This window comes from Mus pahari, chromosome 23 (assembly GCF_900095145.1).
Source record: "Mus pahari chromosome 23, PAHARI_EIJ_v1.1, whole genome shotgun sequence".
Classification (NCBI taxonomy): Eukaryota; Metazoa; Chordata; class Mammalia; order Rodentia; family Muridae; genus Mus; species Mus pahari.
Genome location: NC_034612.1, coordinates 32,792,499 through 32,799,434, shown reverse-complemented (window position 1 = coordinate 32,799,434; position 6,936 = coordinate 32,792,499).

Genomic DNA, 6,936 nt, shown 5'->3' with positions numbered 1-6,936 from the left:
GAGAGAGAGAGAGAGAGAGAGAGAGAGAGAGAGAGAGAGAGAGAGAGAGAGATCCTGTGGCTAACTCTCTGTCACTCTAGCCATGTCACTTAGCTTTAGGTTCAGTGAGAGAGTCTGTCTCAATAAATATGGTAGGATTGACAAGATGGCTCAGTGACACACTACACACATACACACACACACACGATAGACATGCAGGGACACACACATACACATACTTGTACACACACAGGCACACACACATGCACACATGCACACACAGGCACACATGTGCACAAACACACATGCATGGACACACACATGCACAGACACACATGCACAAACACATACATGCATGCACATAGGCACACACACATGCACGTGCATACACATACATACTTGCACACACACACATGCGCACAAACACACACACACGGACATACATGCATGGACACACTCATACACACACACACACACACACACACACACAAAGAAACATGTAGAATAAGGCCTGGAGTCTAGAGAGATGAATATAGTAAAGAAGTCTTATTTCTCTTCTCCCACACACTGGGTTTCAAGTAATAAGAAGATCCTATGAAAGTTTTAAAAATGGCGGAACCTGAGTTCTGTTAAAGCACGGGAGAAAGAGAGATGCTTCAACTACATGAAGATTACCCTAAGAAAACAACACAGTCATTTCATCTTTGAATAGTAGCAAAAAAAAAAAATCTAACTATAGAAACAAGAACTGAGGGCATTTTGGAAAACAAGGATATGCTACATGGCAAGCGACAGGGACCTTGCTAAAGAATACATAATTTTTAAATTTATGCTGTGCTTTGTCTGCACATTTAGATGTACATCTGTGTCTACCTACTGCCCAAGCTGGTCAGAAAAGGGCATCATGTCCCCCGGAACTGAAATTATAGTTGTGACTCACCATGTGTGTGCTGGGATTGAGCCCAGGGACTTCTGTAAGAACAAGTACTTTTTAACAATAGAGCCATCTCTCTAACTTCCCACCGTGTGTGTGTGTGTGTGTGTGTGTGTGTGTGTGTGCATATGACATGAACGTCACATACACTAGGTGAGTACTCTACCACTGAGCCACACTCCAGTACTTAGCCATTAGCTTATGGGGAGGGGGAAATCATATAATTATCTACATAGTTACTAAAAAGAAAAAGAAAACCCTTTGATTAAATGTAATATGGCTGGCAATGTAATTCAGTTTGTTGGGTAAGTACAACATGGCTTTGCATGTGTGAAGCCATGAGTTCAATCCCCAGCACTTCATAAAACAGGGCACGATGGTACAGACCTGCAATTCTAACACTTGAGAGGAAGAAGCAGGAGAAACTGAAGTCTAAAGCTATCCTTGGCTACATAGAAACTTTGAGGCCAGCCTGAACTACATGAGACCCTGTCTTCCATTCCTGAAAGGGGCGGAGGTGGGGCTGGAGAGATGGCTCAACGGATAAGAGCACTGATTGCTCTTCCAGAGGTCCTGAGTTCAATTCCCAGCAACCTCATGGTGGCTCACAACCATCTGTAACGGGATCTGATGCCTTCTTCTTACATGTCTGAAGACAGCAGCAGTGTACTCATATAAATAAAAATTTTTAAAAAACTAGAGGAAAAAAAAACATATGGAAGGGTGTGTTCAGGTTCTATAGGAAGCACAGCACCATTTAACAAGCCGCCTTAGATTCTGGCGCCAGAAGGGTTTTATATAGAACCCCTCGCGGATACCAAGGGACAACTGTACATTTTATTCATAGTAGTAAACTGGAGACAGGCCATGTGTTACATACGCACAGGAGATGGAGCCAGCCTGTAGCACGCCCACACATGGTACCCACTTGGGATGTAAAGGAAAGCCTTCCATGTGCCCTGCACCTGTGTGTGCCTCGAGCAGACATCATGTGGTCCCATTTCTGTGAATTTCTAGAACAGAGAGGAGTACTCTAAATCAATCAGATGCTGGCTGCCCTCTGCAGGGGCTTGGGGGAAAGGCAGGGCTGGAGGGAGCTATGGGTGTGTGTGTGTGCTCCGTGTCCTGGTAACACGTGTCTTGCACATTGCAAGCATTTGTCAAAACTCAGCAGAAGTGCTGGTGCTGCCTGGTAATATGACCCTGTCATCCCAGCCCTCCAGAGGTGGAGTGGAGGCAGGAGGATGAGGGGTTCAAGGTCATCCTTGGTTATGTAGTCAGTTTGAGATCAAAATGAAAAGTGTCTGAAAACAAAACAACAAAACAAAACAAAACAAACCAGGCAAACAGGAGGTGGAGAGACGACCGAGTGGGTAAGAGTGCTTCTGCGAAACGACGAGGACCTAAATTTGGATCCCCAAGCACACGTGTAAACAGCCAGGCACCGCTGGATGCTCAGCCCTGTGGTGGTGATGGACAAAGCAGGATGGGCGGGGCTTGCGGGATGGGCGGGGCTTGCTGGCTGCCTGTCTAGCTGAGTGCAAGACACTGTCTCAAGAGAGTAACACAGAGAGTGGCAGAGCAGGACACCCGATGTCTTCCTATGCCCTCCACTCCAACAAGGAGTGTTGCACCTGCACCCATATGTACAGACAGCACACATGCATGTGACATGAACTCGACGGCGCACACCTATAACCCCAGCACTTGGGAGGTCGAGGCAGGCTGTTCAGAAGTTCAAAGGTCAGAACTCTGCTCCAGTCTGGGTCTCTCCCTCTCCCTCTCCCTCTCTCATACGAACACACACATGCATGCATACATACATGCACACACACATACACACATATAAACACATACACACATACACACACATACATGCATACACACACACATGAGAGAGAGAAGTCCAGTTCACAGTAATATTTAGCACCTTCACATCTGCACTTGTTTTCTCTCTCTCCCATCTCTCTCCTTCCTTTTTTCCCTTCCTTCTTCCTACTTTTTTCCCCTGACAGTTTCAATATTTAGCCAAGGTTAACCTTGAACTTGCAATCTTCTTGCACCAGACTCTTAAGTACAGGGAGGACAGTCCTGAGCCTTTGAAATCCATTTGCCATAAGTTGGGCCCGAGGCTGTGCAATGGGGAGGTGGTTGACGGTTGAGAGAAGAGACAGCATAGGCTGTGAGCACCCGTGGTAACTCACAGTGTCCCTTTCACTTAGGCTTAACATTTTCATAATAAAATGGCAGTGGAGGGAGGGTGAGATGGCTCAGTGGGGTAAAGGTGCTGCCTTCAAGCCTGGCGACCTGAGTTCAACCCCGGCACCCACACAGTACGAAAAGAAGTCTGACTCCTGATGCTGTCTTCTGACTTCCCCAAGTGTGTGTGCCCCAGAACAAGAGAGAGAGCAACAGCCACCCAAGGGTACCCCATCACCCTCCTCAAGTCCTTTCAGGTCCACCTCCCTGCCAGCTGCTGTCTGTGGACACAAACCCAATTTATTCCCAACTTATTAGCTTAAGGCCATTAGAATCTTTCCCATCAACTCGCAAGCAGCCAGAAGCCTGGGTAGGAGGCCTGCTCAGGACATGGGGAGGGAGAGAGGGAGGACCATTGCTATGGTCACAGTGAGCCCCTGTGGGTGTGGCCTTCATACTGACACCTGCTCTTGTTCTCAGGGACTGTGGTGCTCAGAGAATGCTTTCATAGATCACAGATGACAAGAAGCCAGCTGGTAAAGGGGGGAAGCTAGGGAGATGGTGGGTGTTTTATATTAAAACACAGTGACACATCCCTGAGACAATTAGCCACACATCTCCTCATAGCAACCCCAGAGCTCGGAACGTCTGGGCTCCCTCTGGGTACACTAAATCAGAGGGATCAAAACCTGGCTCAGGGAGAAGTGTCCCCTGCAGATTTGCGGAGGGACCTTCCTGAGCTGCTGCCTGGGACCTGAGGAGCAACTCTGTGCGGCTCGGCCGAAACTCCAGCACCATGGACAGAGTCCTAAGGCCTCTGGGTAGGGAGAGCAAACGGAAGAAACCAAAGCTCCAGTGTAGCTCAGCAGTAAAACGCCTGCCTAGAATCCCCAGGGTATGGTGCAAAGGCAGAACACTGACTGAGTGTGTAAGAGACTTGCTGAGTGTGTAAGAGACTGTGAGTTCAGTCCCCAGCACTGTGAGGATAATAAAGGCAGAAAGCTTGCCTAGGTTATATAAAGCTCTAGGTTCAGACCTCAGCACTGGGGGCTGTGGTATGGGGGAAGAATCGGTTTTTCCGGTCTCAGAGTGATAGCATAGTGGTTAAGAACACTGGTTACACTTCCAGAGGACCCAAGTTCAATTCCCAGCACCCACATGGTAGGTAGCTCATAACCAGCTGTAACCCCAGTCCGAGGGTATCTACAGGCTCAGTGCACAAACATGCATGCAGTCAAACACACATGCATCTAAAAAAACAAAGAAAGAAAGAAAGAAAGAAAGAAAGAAAGAAAGAAAGAAAGAAAGAAAGAAATTAAATTAGTTGTCCCATGCAATCCACTCAGACTTGATTTCTGAAGCATTTGGGTCCTAGGTTGTGAGAACACTGTCCCAGCCCACAGAGCTGTGTATGCTTTTATTGGGGTATGCTGACACACGCTTGTAATGTCAGTAGTTGGCAAGGTCCAGGCAAGAGGATCGGGAATTTAAGAACAACTGGTCTATACAGTGAGTTCTGGGCTAGCCTTGTCTCAAAAAAGGCAAACAAATAAAAAAAAAAAAAAAAACAAGAAATAAAAATAAAACAAAGAAACGGGAAGAAAACATTTTAAAATAAAAGCCAAGAAAGGGAAAAAGGAAGGAAAGAAAGAAGGAAGGAAGCCACAGAGGTAGGGTCTGTCCTGGGAGGGCAGGGGCAGGCTGCCTGGGCACACTGCCAGGCTCTCGGGGTGGGGGTGAGGGTGGGGGTGGAAGAGCATCCTCTGCTGGGATCTGCACCCTGCTGTTGGGAGGGAGTTGTCACAGAGGGTGGCCCAGCATCTTGGAGGAGCTTGTCCAAGTCACACTGCAGCAGGGCAGATGTATATCCTTCCCCACCCCCAAATCGATTGGTCCAGAGCTCCCTTGAGCCCCCCCCCCCAAGACTGCTAGGCCTGGCAATCAGACAGTTGTATCCCCCACCCCCACTCCCACATCAGCCTCTTCCTAAGACTGAGACACAGCCTAGTGAGGTGGATAAGGACTCTTAAGGGTGGCTAGGGCCGTGGGCCACTGCTGGAGGCTGGCTCAGCATCCAGGAGCTGCCTGGCTCAGCTCCAAGGGCTTTTAGTTGGAACTAACCCTTCATTACTGGCCGCCGTGGGTGCGGACAGCAGGGTTGGGAGGGGATGGGGGGAACACCTTAGGGGGCACCTGGCCTTGTTGCTGACGCTGGCCTTATCACTTCCTGCTGCCCGCTGTAGTTCTGTATTCCTGTGAATTCTGGCTTTCGGGGACCCTCGGGTATCTCCCCAGTCTCTCCTTTAAAGCCTGGCTGTACATCAGTTGCTTGTGGCTTCCCAACTATGGTCTTCTTAATCTCTCCTTTCTCCTCCCTTCTCCTCCCTCCTCCCCTCTTTTCTCCCTTCTTTGGTACATAGCCTGGACTGGTCTTGAATTTCTGATCCTCCTGCCTCTCCGTCAGTGCCAGAGTTTCAGCTGCACCCATACAGTGCTTCTCGGTCTGTTTTGTCCACATTACTCGTAAAGCATCTCCCTCCTCGAGTCCCCTCACATTTGCTCCCTTTCTACTCCTTCACTGTAAGTTCTAGCATACTCCGCCTCCCACAGGAATCCTCCTGTGACTTCCCTTTGCCACTGGGATGAGGTCCAGAGAGGGGAAGGCATTTATTCAAGGTCACACAGCAGAGGAAATAAGAATGAGCCTAAAAAGGCTTCTCTGGTGAAAGAGGGTGACAAGAGATTCCCTGAAGTGACCACCCACCCCCAGATGAAGGGAGGAAAAAGCATCAGACTCCTACAGACTCCTTCGTTTTCCAGAAAGCTCATAAGCATGTCCATTTCACAGGCAAGAAAACTGATTCCAGAGACCCCCAGACCGACCCCATGGGAGTGGCAGAGGGAAGAATGGTCCCCAGCCAGCTTGGCCTACACTGAACCCTCTCATGACTCGTTGCTGGCAGAGAGACTCCCGGCTCTATGATCCCCCCACCCCACCCCCCACACACTTGGGGAGTCTTGCTTACCCGAGTCTGTCTGTGCTCCCTCCCAGACTTCTCCTCGTGGTGTCAGGTCTGTGTGAGCCACGCACGCACGCTGCTTGAGAAAGCTCTTCTACTCTCTATTTACAAGAGCAGGCTTCTGAGCGAATGAGCCAGGGAAAATGTTTGGCTTCCGTGGGTGGGAGCTGGGGCCATCTGTTCCCAGGCGCTGAGAAAACACCGTAGCTGTCGCTACAGCCCCGGTGCCCAGCAGAGCCTTTCGGAGTGGGGCTCTGGCACCCACGGACTGTATGTCCTAAGACGGGGCACGCACTCTCCGTGGGGCTCAGTATCTGGGAGTCTCATCAAGTGTGTGACTCCAGTGTCCTCTCTGTGCCTCCCTGTTGCTCTCTTCTTAGAGCCTTCTTTTTTTGTACTTACACCCCGTGAAGCCAAGTGCCCCCCACGTGGAACAGGTCACTGACATCTGTGATGCGGACTCTCGGGGACCAGCTTTTAGGCTTTTATGACTCCTGGCCTCATTTGTTCCAGGCTGAAAATAGCTTTATTGTTTCCTCTGAAAATAAAGAGAGCCACTTTCCAATCCAAAAAGTTATGATGTAGGAGGGTAAATGGAGAGAGAGAGAGTCCCTTCCATCAGGGGAAACATCTGTTGAGGAAAGTGACTTTACAGATGACTCTCTAAATGGTTTGCCATGTCTGGGGTTCAGGATGAGGAGAATGAACTAAATATTTTGAGACCCACAGGGGTTGGGGAATATAGCTCAGAGATAGAGCCCCTGCCTAGAATCCCCCAGTGAGGGGCTAGGGTGTGGCTCAGTG